Genomic DNA, 16,362 nt, shown 5'->3' with positions numbered 1-16,362 from the left:
ACCGATTGGATGGAACTGGTATAATGAAATGAATTGATATGTTTTTCTTGGCGATGATGAATAAAAAAAAAGTTTTTAAAAAAAAGGAAAGAAGAAAAGAGTCACGAATGTCTGTGAAATCCCTCAGGGAATTGTCTTTAAGTAAATTATCATAAGTGATGATGCCTTTGTCAATCCATTCCTTCCAGAAAAGCCCTCTGTTGTTAATCTTTAAGAATTTATTGTACAAAATTGGAGTTAGGAGGTGAAGATCAGCTTGTGAAAGAAAGGCATGGAAAAGTGAAATAGCAAGTGCTTTGGAATGTTTGAATATGGGAGTGAGAAATCACTTTGGAGGTTGAGATAAGCAAGTGGCTGTAAGTAATGAAAAATGTGAGAGCTGCGCAAGTTCAATTGAGCTCCAGGCTGTTAATGGAGGAGCAGACAAATCTGTTAAAAAAGGCCAGATATGTTTTAAAGTGAAAGCTGAGTGAAATCGAGTAACGTTGGAAATGTTGACTCCACCTAAGCCTTTGGGTTGTTGAAGACGAGAGAGAGAAATTCTAGCTTTACGGTTATTCCATAAGAATTTCGTGAGGATGCGGTTTATGGTTTTAAAGAAATAGAGTGGGAGAGAAATAGGAAGCATCGAGAGAAAACAGTTGACAATAGGAAGAAGCATCATTTTGATAGTTGCTAACCTTCCCCACCAAGATAGGAAAAGGGGAGACCAACCGTCTATGAGTGAAGAAAGCTTTTTAAGTAAGTCTTAATGATTTAGTTTAATAGTTTCTCTGGTAATGTTAGCATAAAGAATTCCTAAACACTTAATATTGTAAGGATTCCATTCAAAGCCAGAGCCATCAAACATATGGGAAAGGCAACATTTGTTAAGAGGTAGAACTTCAGACTTATCTATATTCAATTTGTATCCAGAAACTGAGGAGTATTCTTGTAGTAAGGAGAAAAGTGAAGGTAAAGAGGTGGTCGGGTTAGAAATATAAAGTAGGATGTTGTCTGCATAAGCAGTGAATTTAATGTCAATGTTCTTAAAAGTGAAACCGGTATAGGACGGTGAATGCCAAATTTTCTCCAAGAAGGGTTCTAAAGCAAGAATAAAAAGAAGAGGGGAAAGGGGACAAACTTGTCTGGTGCCTCTATGGAGAGAAAAATAATTGGATTGAGAACCATTGACCCAAATAGAAGTAGAGGGGACAGTATACAAGAATTTAATATATTGAATAATGGTGGGGCTAAAGCCATGCCACCTCAATGCTCCAAACATAAAGTCCCAGCTGACCCTATCAAACGCTTCTTCGGCATCTAATGTGATTGCTGCGACCGGGGAGTCCATCATTGAGGCGAGGTGGATGATGTTTAAGAGAGTTCTCGAATTATCTGCAATGGATCTACCCTTGACGAACCCAGATTGATAAATATTAATAAGGTCGGGAATGACTTTGCTGATACGAATGGCTAAAATATTCGCGTAAATTTTACAATCAGTATTGATTAAGGAAATGGGCCGATAATTTTTGAACAGGGAAGGGTCCTTATCTTTTGGGAGAATCAAGCATAACATTGCCTGTGTAAAGGAACCCTTGGATTCTCCTTTGGCGAGAAAATTATTACTCAATGAAAGCAGATGAGGTATTAGAATGTCCTTAAAGTGGAGATAAAAGCGAACACTGAAGCCGTCGGGACCAGGCGTTTTGTCCTTGGGTAGGAGAGTAATTCAATTGAGTATTTCTTTTTCCGAGATAGGAATATCAAGGGAGGAAAGATCTGAAGGATTATCGAGGGATTTGGGAATAGATTGAAAAAAGGAGTAAATTTGTGCGGAAGAAGGAGTGGATTCCGGAGTATAAAGAGAAGAGTAATATTGGACAAAGCAGTCAAGGATTTTGTCATCAGTGGATTGAAGATCTCTATGGATATCATTAATAGCTATGATCTTGGATTTTTGTTTTTTAATTTTGAGGTAGTTTGCAACGGATATGCCTGCTTTATTTCGCCCTCCATACATTTTAGCATTAAATTTGAGAAGATTATTACATGCGGAATCCCAAGAGTGCTTGTTATATTGGATTTTCGCTTTGAAAAGAGAAGAGAGTGCGACAGAGGAATTCATGGTGAAATAAGTATGTTCAAGTTCTTTAAAATGTTTGAGGATGTAGGATGACTGTCAAAGGGCTTTCTTCCTTTTTCTAGAAACAAAGTCAATAATAAATCCTCTAGCAGCGGCCTTGAAGGAATCCCAAATAAAATGAAATTGAGAAGTGGAAAGAAGATTATTATGAAAGAATTCTTCCATGAAAAGCAGAAAATGTTAATTAAACTGGGGATCTAAGAGAAGAGAGTTATTAAAGCACCAGCGCCAAGTGATGGGAGTAGGTGAAGGGTAGTCCATATCTAAAATGACAGGTGCGTGATCTGAAATAAGATTAGAGCCGTGTTATAAAGAAGACGAGAAGTCAGGTGAAGGGTAAGTCTTCTTTATTCGTCCATTCACCACCACAGGATCCAGCAGACAGATGAAGGGTGCAATAGAATGTTGGTGACAGGGAGAGGGAGGAACCAAAGGAGGAGAAGGAGGGGGGGGAAGGAACGTACCAAGTAGAGATTACAACACACCTCCTTGCATAGGGCGAAAAGAGAGAGAGAGAGAGAAGGAGAGAGAGAGAAAGAGAGAAAGGATGAAAGGAAGAAAGAGGCAGGGGAGGAGGCAGTATCAACAGGCAGCGACAGGTCACTGCAGTAACAATGTAAGCAGTAGAACAGCAAGGCTTGGGAAGGAACCCCAAGGAATATTATAAATTAACACTCATTTAACACAGTAGTCTCTGGTCCAGATAGGTGAGCTCCTTGTTCTCAGAGACCTTCTGGGACTGAGAGTTAGAGACTCTGTCTCTGGATTGCTATCATTGTCAACGCCACCCCCTTGTCCATTAGGAATGATTCTGTCCATGCTCCATGTTTGGCCATTGTCAAGATGGACTACATTCTTTCCGACACTAGATATTTTGCACGGATCTGAAAATCTTGACGCTTCTTTCCTTCGTGCTTTGGGTAAATCCACACGGACCCAATCCCCCTCTTTGAACATTTGTTTTTTCACATGTTTGGTCTGGTCGTATCTGACTTTGTATTTAGCTTGGTGTTCTTCCACTTTTCTTGAGATCTCATCTCTGTTTACTACACCGGTGACCTTTCTTGACCCTACAGGTGGAGTAAGTTTAGTCTTCGGGATCCTTCCTTTGAGAGAGGTGAACGGGGAAACCCCAGTAACACTGTTTGGAGAAGTGCGATAGGCCCATACAGTCTCCACTAACGCTGAATTAGCTGGTGTCCCCATTACTTCTGCCCTCTGCAAACACTCTTTGAACAACCGGTTGATCCTTTCCACTAAACCATTAGCACGGGGACAGTACAATGCAGATTTGAGGTGAGTGATGCCCCGGTGATACAAGAACTCTCTCATATTGACCGAAGTGAACTGAACTCCATTGTCTGTTATAAGGGTATCAGGTAACCCCTCCTCAAAGAACACACTTTCTAAGAATTGTATGAGGACTCTTGTGTCGATCTGATGGACGCATTTATAGACCAACCACCTTGAGTGATAGTCCACCAGCACCAGGATGAAGCGTTCCTTCAATGTTTTTAAGTTGAGGAGACCAATGATGTCCAAGGCTAACTTTGACCATGGTCGAACAGGCACTTCAACGGGAGAGAGAGGAGGCTTGCGGGTCTGGTGAGTTTTGTCACTTCGGCTACAGTCAACACAATTTCTCACCACTTGTTCCGTCATGGTATCCATACCTGGCCACCAATATTCCAGTCTGATTTTATTCTTGGTTAGTCTTCGCCCTAAGTGTCCTACGTGTGCTAGTCCCACAATCTTCTCTCTAAGGTTCTCTGGTGGAATAACTTTCTCCCCTCTGCAAACCACATTTCCTTGTATATTGAGTTCTACTCTGACATCCCAGAATTTACCTAAGTTGGTAGGAATGTCACTTTTGTTTTCAGGCCAACCATTCCTGATGAACTCTTTGATCGAACACATTTCAGCATCAGTTTGCATACTGTCATTCCATTCTTCCTTTTTTAAGCAGGTCAGTTGCCGTACCACATCATCACATTCACAACTAACCGTAGCACTCTCTCCCTCTGATGGAGACCGTGATAGAAAGTCAGCAACCGTGTTCTGGTAACCTTGCATGTATTTCACACAAAAATTGTAGCCTTCCAGTCCCAAAATCCATCTAGCAATTCTGGGGGTGGTTTTGTTTGCTCCTTTGGTGGTGAAAGCAAACATCAGTGGTTTGTGGTCCGTCTTCACGATAAAAGGAATACCCCACAAAAAGAAGCGGAAGTGTTTAATAGCCCAGAAACAAGCGAGTGTTTCCTTCTCCACCACCGAGTAGTTGATTTCAGCACCCTTAAGAGCACGAGATGCAAAGGCCACGATGTGCTCCTTACCCTCCCCCATCTGGGTGAGGCTGGCCCCCAACCCTTTATTGCTTGCATCAGTGTAAAGGATTGTGGTTTTGTTGGGGTCAAACCTACCCAGCGATGGAGCAGAAATTATGCTTTCTTTGACCAGATCAAAGGCCTTCTGACAGGCATCGGACCACACAAACGAAGTCCTGGATTTGAGTAAATTACGTAAGGGTTCTACTATTGAGCAATAGTTCTTCACAAATTTTGAATAATATTCAGACAGGCCCAAAAATGATTTAAGGTCTTGAACACTTTTGGGGGCCACGGTGTCCCTAATCGCCTTAACCAGGTCTATTTTAGGTTTGATACCATCTTGGGATATGGTGTGCCCTAGGTACTCAACCGATCCCACTCCAATGCGACACTTCTCTTTTTTAAGGGTGAGCCCTGATTTTTCCAAGTTGGTCAAGACCATCCTGAGGGTGGCATTATGCTCGGCTAAGTCCTTCCCATAGATTAGTATGTCGTCTTGAAAACAGAGAGTTCTGGGAAGATCTTTCAAGACATGCTGCATGATCCTCTGGAAGGCAGCCGCCGCAGAAGCCAACCCGAAGGGCATCCTACGGAATTGGAATGCTCCCAGGGGTGTCACAAAGGAGGTGAGATGCCGTAAACAACCATTGAACAATAAAAGAAAAATGTTAAACATAATCATTCAACTTCTTGGGAAAAAACTTTACCCGGTCAGAAGATCTGTTCTTAGAACAACCAGGAACATTTCCCTTCACACCTCCTGATTCTGCCATAGGACCAACCTCACACTCATTGATGCGTATTGATTCAACAGGCACCTCATTTAAAGTACCATGCCTAACATTGAGAGGACACTTAGCAACTCTTCTAGTGTTCCAGACCTTCCCATCCTGAGTAGCAACTGAGTTCCTAAAAACTCTTTTGACTTGAATTGCTTTACCATAACTACTAGAGCCTTTACAGATGATTCCTGGTTTCCGAATTCTCACCCAATCCCCAACTCTAAAACTAGGGACACGAGTCCTCCACTTCTTATCAAACCACAAACACGTTCTCATCTGTTTATGCTTCACCCTTGAAGCGACATCCTCAACACACTCACTGCTCTTAATTTGCTTCACACACTTATCTCGGAACCACCAAGGACAAATTTTAGAAGCAGGCTCTCTTCCTTTCAACAGTCTGAAAGGACTCACTTCAGTGGTAGTGTGAGGGGTTATTCTGTATAATGAATTGAAAGGCGTGTTGGGTAAGAAAAATATAATCAATACAGGAGTGTGATGCATGTACAGGAGAAAAGAAAGAGAACTCAAGTGTGTCAGGGTGAGAGATTCTCCAAGAATCTATGAGGCCTCTGGAAGAGATGGCTCCACGAAAGGCTTTTTGCATCTTGTTGGGAACATATCTGATTCGTGATTTCCGGTCTAAAAAGGGATCCATGAGTTGGTTACAGTCCCCGCCCACAATTAAATCATCAGTCACATGTGAAGAAAGAAGCGCGGAAAAGTCTTTCCAAAAGGTTACATCAATGCCATTAGGGCCATATACGTTACAAATGGAAAGTTGTGTGTTCAGTAATATCTAAAAATAACCATCTACCATTGGTATCATGAAACTCGTTATGTAACTGAACGGACAATGACTTATGAAACAAAATGATAACCCAATTTTTTTGTTCAATGCCGGAGAGCAGAAGGCTTCTCCTACCCATTGTTTACGCAGTGAAGACAGATCTTGTAGACTAAGGTGCGTTTCTTGTAACAATGCAACTTGACATTTCAATCTCGCTAAATGAGATAAAACATGTTGTTTTTTAACAGGATTGCGAATACCTTTAACATTCCAAGAGATTATGCGAAAACCACTCATCCCTGAAAGTTAAATAGGAGTAGGAGGAAGAGTAAAGAGAAGTCAAAGAAGAATAGATAGAGAGAAAATAAGGATAAAAAGAGGATGGAAAGATATAAATAGTGAGGAAAAGCAAGAAGAGGAGAGATTGAGCCATATGACCACCACAAAAATATAAGCCAGAGCAGGTTAAGGGAGTAGTAGAGAATCATACGTTGAGAAGAAGAAAGGGGAGATGGAGAATGGAATAAATGATATAAATGTTGCCAGAGAGAGCAAGGCAAGAGGGACAGGAAAGAAGGGAGAAGTGAAAAGAAGAGAAGGATAGAGGAAGAAAAGGAAGAAAAAGGAAAAGAGAAGAAAGAGGAAGAAAGAGGGGGACATAATACCCCAAAAGAAGACATTGAAAAGAGGATGACAGAAAGCCAGACGGCTTTAGCCATAAAGAACAAATCACCAAAAGACTTAATGTGGGAGGGGGGCGTCAGGGAACAAGACAACCACACGCACAAGAGACACTGATAAAAGAAGAACAGGTCACTGTGCAATAAAAAAAAATATATACTAAATAGAGAAGTCTGAAAATGAAAGGTGACCAAATGAAACAAAATGAAGGGGACTTACCAAACATTTAAGGGAAACAGCAGCGGATTGGATCGCACATTACAGATGTCAGGACAACACAGATGAAAACATTTTACAACAAAACTGCAAAGGGGAGACCTGTGAAACATGGGAGAGGAAAAACAAGGAAACCATTATAATTTACGAGTTACATATTGCAATAAAACTAACAGAACAAAGCAATGAATCATTAACAGAACAGTTAGGGTTTGCTCAGTTCCATAAGTTCTCCTTTGTGAGTATGAATGAATGCAGGGCTGGATTAAGCCATAACGCGCATTCATTGATTTTAATGCAGGTCGAAGGTCTAGGAATTCTTTCCGTCGAGTGGCAGTTGGTTTAGAAACATCTTGGGTGAAGAAGACTCTGTGGCCTGACCAAAGCATCTGCTTATGTTGTTTAGCTGCATTGAGAATCATCATAAGGTCTGAATTTAGGAGAAAGTAAGCAATTATGCCTCTAGGTTTAGATATAGAAGATGTATTCTTTGGTCCCAAACGATGAGCTCTTTGGATGTTGAAATCCGTGGGCTTTGGGATACCAACAATTTGAAGGACTTGAGATTTCAGAAAGTGAATCATGTCAGACCCTTCAGAACCCTCCGGAATACCATAAATGAGAAGGTTGTTGCGCCTATTGCGATTTCCCAAATCTTCTGTGACATTTTTGAGCTGGATGACTTCTTTAGTAAGGCTATCGACTTTAGAAACAACATCCTAAGCATCGGTAACCTTTTGTTCTACATCAGTAAGTCTCATATCAAGGCTAGACCATTTATCGTCCAACCTCTGAAGAGTAGCGACCGTGTCAGTCATAAAAGGACAAATGAGGCACAACTCCTCCATGAAGTCCTCCAGCGCGAGAGGAAGCGCAAACAGAGAATGCTGTGTAGAAAATGTACTCACACTTCTTTCTTCCTTGCGTAGTTGGTATTTAGAGCCATTGCTTGTAAAGGCAATACTGAGGTAAGTGGAAAAGCTAAAACAGAGGTATATTGGAAAAATCATTGTTCCAGCGCGACATGAGTATAGGAAACAAGCCTCATCAGCAATAGAAAGAAGCAGTGGTTATGAAGACTCAGCACAGGGCAACATTGCAGCAAGAGATAAAAGAAGAACGCTGCGTAGGGAAATACACAAACTGGCGGCCACTTATCAGAGGAAACAGATTCAGCGAGCAGAATGTCCAAAAGATCGCATTTCATTCTAAAAACTTGCCCGAATATGCCCGGTAATTTCCGATGCTAGAACCTGCTGTGTCTGTACGAAAATGCTGCAGATAAAAGGTCCCTTCGTTCATGAGTGGAGCTCGTCCGAGCGGAGCTCTTCAGGTGGCAGCCATCTTGGAACGCCACACCGCGCGCTCCCCCCAGCATGCTCCACTTTTGAGATGTAAGGGGTGATGCTTTATGAGGTGATTAGACTAGCGCATATCAAGCTAGATATAGCAATACACATGGTACACTTTTAGGTTGCATGCAACACTTTATTATACAAGCTAGAGGAGTGGTACCTTATATAATGATTAGGAATGGGAGAACCAAGTATGGTAAACATGTAGGTAACACGATGAAGGCATATAAATCCAGCGCTAAAATAAAAAACACAACGACCAATAGCCATATTGCACTTTTTGGAGTCAAATGGCACTTTGATAAGCAATAAGGGATAGGGATCCCTCAAGGGGAGACAGTAAAGTTATATAGACATTTTAGACATATTAACAATACGAAATGACAGCACAATATAGAGATTCAATTCAAATTGTGACACTGAATGCTAATGGTTTGAAAAACAAATTTAGGCTAGGGCAATATGTACATAGGTGAGAGGATTCTACCCAGATTCAGTGCTTATTCAGGAAGCTCATTATATTGAGAAAAAGGAAACACATTTTAAAATGTTCAAGCAGTGGGCTGGATATCAGTGTCTATCGTATGCAAGTGCAGCAGATAGGGGTGTTGAACCGTATGTGAGTAAACATTTCCCCCTGCAGGTCCCTTTTTCCCAAACAGATACAGAATGTAGACGGGCCCTTTTAGTGTATTTCCCAATATCAACAGACTTACCGTAGCTACAATATATTCCCCAATAACTGATAATCCAACCTCAATTATAGATTTATATCATGTTCTGCGTAATATTCAAAGCTTTTTCAATTTAGGGGGATTTTAATTTTCTACATTATCCAGAGACAGATTCATCCTCTGAAAAGGGTAGGCAAAATATACCACGAATGGCAGCAGCCATGTTAGAGTGTAAGCGAGGGTTAGGCCTATTAGATTTATGGAAGGAAAAGTTCCCAGATAAGCATGAATATTCATGCTATTCAGGTAGGCTTAAATCAGCTGCCAGACTAGATTTTGATCTCTCTACACAAAATTTGCAGTTAAAGGCATACTGTCTTCTTCAAAATGCTTTTTCTGACCACGCCTTCGTAAAAATGGAGATTACAGGCATTAAGGTAGAGAGGACGAGTGAAAGATAGACTTTTAACAAAGTAAATCTCGAAGATGAGGAGTGATGTAATGAGATACAGAGAGAGATAGTTAATTATTTTAAAACAAATAAGAACTCAGGTAGTATTGAGAACAAATGGGAGGTTTATAAAGCTACAACCCTTGGATATATTACATGTCATGAGATTGCAAAGAAGAAGGAAAGGTGGATATTCAGGGCTGAGCTTGACACAGAATTAAATCAGGCAAGTGTGGACACAAACAACAGCTAATAAGGGTGCACTGAGGAAAGCTAGATTACGTATGCAGGAGTATTATTACGATACATAGCTAATAATGGTTATTTATAAAAGGTATGTGGGTAAGCTTCTAGCTTGGCAGATGAAAGATTGGCAAGAGAAAAATAAGATAATATCAATAAGAGAAGTGAAGACAAACAGAAGTATTAAAGACTCTCAACAAATTTGGGAGAAATTTCTTAAGCAATATGAAGCAATATACAGTGCTCAAGAACGGCAATTTTGATGCACTGAATGATTTTTCAAATAAGCTAAATATCCCAAGATTAAAACAAACCAAGTGCATGGATTGGTAGCAAAAATCACTCTTAACAAGATTGAAAGAGTAATGAAGTCTTTAGCCAATGGCAAAGCTTGTGGGGAAGAATGCATTCCGGTGGAAATGTGTAATAAAATTTGCACCAGTTTGAAATCCAGAATTGTAAAAAATTGGCCAATCAGTTTCTGGAGGGGGGGAGGTTACAGCTTCATTTAGCAACAGTGGGTAGCTTTTTATAAAAAAAGAACAGATAAATAAAATATCAATTCACAAAGGCCCAATTGCCTCCTAAATGTTGATTACAAGATTATTATGAAACTTTTAGCTAACCCAATCAACCAAGTTATGGGAACATTAATCCATTCAGATCAGCACAGTTTTGTGCCTGGAAGACAGTTGTTTTTTAATACAATTGTTTTAACAGATGCCCTAGATTATTTTGCACAGAAAACCACAGTTGATGTTTTTAGATGCTTAAAAGGCCTTCGTTTTGGTAAACTGGGAGAGTTGTTCCATTATTCTTGAAACATTTGGATTCTCTATTAGATTGATTAAGTCAATATCTAGCTTTGTACAAAACAGCAAAATCACAAATATTCATAAATGCCAGCAATGTTGGAACATGTACGGTAAATAGGGGGACATGCTATTGCTATTCGTACAACACCAAATATAGACCTGCCCGTAAGTGGTATGACTCCCATCAAATTATAGGCAGATGATATAGTGTTGCTTTACAGCTGATGTAGAGAATCTGAAAAAGAGTTTTTAAAAAATTTCAAAAATTTCAAGGTTTGGGAGGTTATAAGATCCACAAGAAACTTTATTGCATGAATTGTATCCGTTAATCAATTCCAGACCCAATTGATATTTGGGGGATATATTTGTCAGAGAATGTTAATATCTTATTTCAGTTGAATTATATTCCCCTTATCAGATAGATTAAGGCATTATTCACCAGATGGAACGAAATTACTTTAATCCCGATGTCTGTTTGTGTAATTTCTTGTTTGCTGCTATTCCTTTCGTTCTCCAGATGAAGTTGTTTAAGGAAATGGAGGGCATGTTTACAGCCTTTATTTGGGCATATAATGCTCCTTGTTTAGCACTTGATACTTTATATAGGCCTCGGAAAGATGGTGAATTAGCTCCTCCTAATTTAAAAATGTATTATATTGCACATAGCACTTTTAGATTAATCAAGTCCCTGAGCAGTTACTGGTTTGATGATTATTTTTTAAAATTATTTTTTACAGGAATAATATATTATAAATGTTTTACGTCTTACCAAAACACCCAAAAAAGATAGATATAAGACTCTGCAGTGGTATATAAAATGGAAGATACAGATATTTAAACACTGAAATTCTAATGATTAACGGTATCACTCAGTTGAATGATGTATATCTGGGGTAAGGACCCCTTTAAGAAAAGTATGTTGCCTCAAATTGGAAATGTAATGGCTTTAGCTCGATGTAAGATTTCTTAAATGGAAAATCATGGAAGTTCTGGTGTAATATAAAACCCAGGATCAGGTTTCATATAAATATATTCAAATGGTCCTTCATTTTCATTAGAGGTTGGATGCTTATAGAACTCCTGTGTTTTTGAATGGAATAAACACTGAAATTTCATCTAATTGTTTTCTATGCAAGAAGGAGGGTGTGGGGTCATTGAGCCATATATTTCGAAGCTGCCCAGTAATTGAGTCATACTGGAATGAGACTGAATCATATTGCATTCACGTTTTAGAATTAACTCAGTCTATAGATGCCCAGACTGTGCTTATGGGCTATTCATCTGATATAAGAATGGGTCTTTTGCAAAGAAAAATAATATATATGCTTCCTTTGATTGCAAAATCAATTATCCTACAAAATTGGCAATCGGAAACAATTCGGACATTTCAGTAGTGGCGATTCAAATTAAATAGAGTCAAAGAACTGGAAAAGAGATATGCTCTGAGATCAGGTTCTTATGCAAAGATTTGCAGTCTTTGAGATGTTTTAGGAAGGTGTGCAATATAATATTTATTGTTTATTATTTATTCATCAGTTCTGAATTATACATGATTTTTGCTGCTATATAACAATGAAATGCTTCTATAATTTTTGACCTTCAGGCAGATGTCAATGTTTATACTATGTGTTCTCTTTTAACTCTCCAATAAAAAAAGTATATTAAAAAAAACATTAGTTGGCATATCAACCATTCCTGAGAGACACCTATATCTCAGAACAAAAATGTATATCCATACTCACAGATGAATTTAACATTATACCAAGGATAGAAGCAGCTAAGCTTTAATAGCAAGCACTCTTAATTTATATTTGGTGTTTTAAACCAATGGACAAACAAATTTAAACTGGTTTCTAGATGTGTTATAATTTAAAAATATTTAATAACAGACTTCCTAATTTAATTACACTATGGGGCCGATTCCGATTCCGGACGCAAAACCTACCGACATGGACCCGGATCGGAGACCGACCGACACGGACCAGCGCCGTACGACCTGTGCAGTACGATGCGACGTGTGTGAATTACAACCAACACGTACGGAATACAAGCCGTACGACCGAGCTGTAGGGAAAATAGTGATCCGGTCGGAAAACTGACGCGAGTTTCACCGACCGACCCGAACCCGGAATGAACCCGACCGACACGTACCCACGATGTCCAATCCGCGCAGTACAATGCAATGCGTGTAAAACCAGACCGACTCGCACGGAGCCCAAGCCGCATGACCGACACGCACAAAAAAACCAGGTCCACAAGTAATAGAGATCTCCATGACCGACGCGTATGAAACACAGAAGAAAGTCAGCGTGAACGAGCCGAAGAAGCCCGCACGAGACAAAAAAAGGACCAAACAAGCAATGACAAAGCCAATAAATATCCCCCCCAAAAAACTGGGACAAAGACACACCCACAACTGCACCTATATAAAGGACATCAATCACTACCATGATCCTTTGCAAATAGGAGACACAGCCAGCAGCAAACACCATCACACAGCAACCACAGACACACTCACAACTCACCCATCACACAACTCACACACCATCAGCACCTCACCAAAAGCACATACAGCTAGCTAAACCAACACTAACCCACCCTCACTTGCACCCTCACACACACATCACTCACCACCACCACCCATCACTATGCCCCCAAAGAAGAATCCAAAGTACAAGGCCATGCTGGGAACTGGGCAACAACAAACACCAGGACTTCACAGTCAGCCATCTTGCCATTGCTGTCACACCCCCTCACAGGGAAGCAGAGTCAAGAGGGAGGAAGTATGGGCATGCTGGGAAGGGGGGGTGTAGCCAAGAGCATGATGGGAGTTGCATTCACAGACAATCCCCAGCCACCCACATGGCCAAGCAAGCTCACACTAAACCATGCTCGCCTCACAGGGAGTGGGAAGGGACTGTCAAGATGTCTGACACTGGGCTCTGTTGTGGGGAGCAAAAGGCCATGGTGGGAACTGGGTCACAACAAACACCAGGACTTCACAGTCAGCCATCTTGCCATTGCTGTCACACCCCCTCACAGGGAAGCAGAATCAAGAGGGAGTAAGTATGGGCATGCTGGGAAGGAGGGCATAGCCAGGAGCATGATGGGAGTTGCAATCACAGACAATCCCCACCCACATGGCCCAGCAAGCTCACACTGAACCATGCTCACCTCACATGGAGTGAGAAGGGACTGTCAAGATGTCTGACACTGGGCCTGAGAAATGATGTGGCTGACAATCACACATATGCACTGACCAAACAAAACCCAGTCGCACACACAGCCATTGCAACCATCCGGGCAGGGGAGGTGTGTCTTGCAGATGACAAATGTGGAGAGCCATATATATGGTACATTGCACAAAACACACAGGAACTCACATATACATCATTGACAGGAGACATCTGACAGTGAATGGGATGGACAAACCAATATAGCCGACACCATAGCATGGTCTCATTCACACTCAGTGTTGTTGTGAGCTGCATTCCACTCCTACATTGTGCTGAAACATAGGCATCCTTCACACAACACACCACTCACTGACATTGACATTGTAGACACAAGGTCAAACCTGGACAGCATTGGAGAAGACATTCTACTCAAGCAGCCAAACTGCAACACATACATCACCATGGAGAACATTGACAAATCACATATGCACGTACAAAACTCAGCACCAGACTCAATTACGATGGTGACATCATCCCTTGTATGAAATGAGATGGGAACTAGGAACACTGGAAGAAAACACTCCCTCCAAAGAGATCACAGGCATACTGGACTGTGACCATGTTGTACCGACACACCAATGTGGCACACAAAGACTAGCAAACTCTGCTACCACACATGCCCCAATAGTACAACATATCCCCAGTGGAATTGCACTTATGTCCTTGTTAAATCTAACATGTGTACAGGGATGACACACCTTTGTCAGCAATGTGATGGCCCTTGAGTAGTAATGGTCATGTACAGACAAATCTATCCATGAGCTGGGCGTGCACACACTTCAACATGCACATTGAAATGTTTCTTAATGGCTGGGCAATGTGCAACAACAATATCAATCTCCGTCCGCGACAAGCTGGAAAAAAGCAGTGTACAGGCAGGCATCCGTTCAAACAGTAGAAAATATCATGTTTGTGAACCATTGATGCCTGTAGAAACATAACTTACATTGTGTGTCTCTTCCAAACACAGGTGGTGCTGGGGACACAGCACTAAATGAAGAGGATTCCCAGTCCCAGAATCTGGTGGACACTGAGCTCTCTGGATTGACTCTGTCTCTGTCCTCTTCGGATGACGACAAACAACCTGGCACCTCCGGTGTGAGTCATCATGCAGCACCAGCAGCATCAACATCTGCACCTGGAAACCGATAGGGCACCCCCGCGAACACGGACAGACCAAGGCCACAGAAGACCCACAGCACAGTGACACAGGACCCCCCCCCCCGGAAGCTACAGCCAACACCACCAGCAACACCACCCAAGGGGTCCCAGTGTCACCTGTGTGTGCTGCCGCTGGTCCTGCCCGTCTGGATAGGGGTGCTGGGAGGGGTGGGAGACAGAGGGCGCATCTTGCACAGCGGTCTGGACTGCATGATGACCCCCAACTGGCACACATCATAGATGCATACCAGGATTGCACCTGAGGATTTGGGCAGGTAGTGGGCATCCTCAAGGACATACAACAGGAGCAGGCTGCCGACCATGCCCGCATGGAGGCAAAGTGGGATGCCCTTACTGCGGTGCATCGGGACATACTCCAATGCCTCCGCCAGATCACCACAAACATGTACACAACTCCCTGTGTGGCCACAACATCTGTTGCAACACCATCTGCCAGTGCCACAGGGAGGGAGGAGGACTCTGGCAGAGAGTCCCCTGCACCTCAGGCGCCTGCACCTGAGGATACCCCACCCAAGAAGAAGAGGGGTCATCCGAAGAAGGACATGTGAGAGGCAAATGTCCCAGCACATCCCCCACGGCCTCTAAACCTGTTCTGGACAATGTTCTTTGTGCGCAACCCATTCACCTTGTCCAATCGCACACAACTCGCCCACATGACATGGAGGGTTCATGTTGGTCTAATGTAGCAGATGACTGTGGACTTTACTCTGGACATTTCATCTACCAACACTTCCAACTCCAATGTGAACTTTGGATTAAAACTCAATGTACAGCACCCACCATCCTGTGCACTTTCCTCACACATGTTCGAAAATAAACTCACCAGTACACCATACTTGCCTCTGTTGTGATTCCAAATTGTCATGTGTCATGGAGATGTTGATCTGCTAAACAACACAGTGCATGCCAAATACTACAACAATGTGACCACCGTTAGGTGAGTCATGGTGATGTGACACATGTGAGGGAGACACACCACTATGGCAACACAACACATACTCACCACGGCCATGTTACTCATCCCACACAATGATGTTGACCTGAAACACTTAGGTATGCACAGACATAACACCTATCCACAGTCAGTGGTAACAAGTCCACAGGTGAGGTAAGCAAATGTCACTCAGATGTGGAAAGACAGACAACGCACCTAACAAATCATAGCACAGGTTCATTGCACATCATCAACATGTTTATTCTAAAATAGTTGCAAGGCAATTGTATGTTACGATGGACACACGGTCACAGAGTGTGTGAGAATTGAAGTCCAGGAGTGTGTGGCACATCACTTGATGGCAGTTGACTACTCCCACACTGGGGTTGGATTCAGGGTGTTGGGAGTCAGTGTTGACCAAACAACAGGCAAAGTACCCTGGGAAGGAAAGAAACAAGACACAGTCAAAAGCACAGCAGAACAGGAGAGAAATGCAATACACATGCACAAAAAATGTCACAAGAAACCTACACAGAAGCAAGTTAGAA

The sequence above is a fragment of the Triturus cristatus genome, chromosome 3_1, assembly GCF_964204655.1.
Source record: "Triturus cristatus chromosome 3_1, aTriCri1.1, whole genome shotgun sequence".
NCBI lineage: Eukaryota > Metazoa > Chordata > Amphibia > Caudata > Salamandridae > Triturus > Triturus cristatus.
This window is presented reverse-complemented; position numbering follows the sequence as displayed.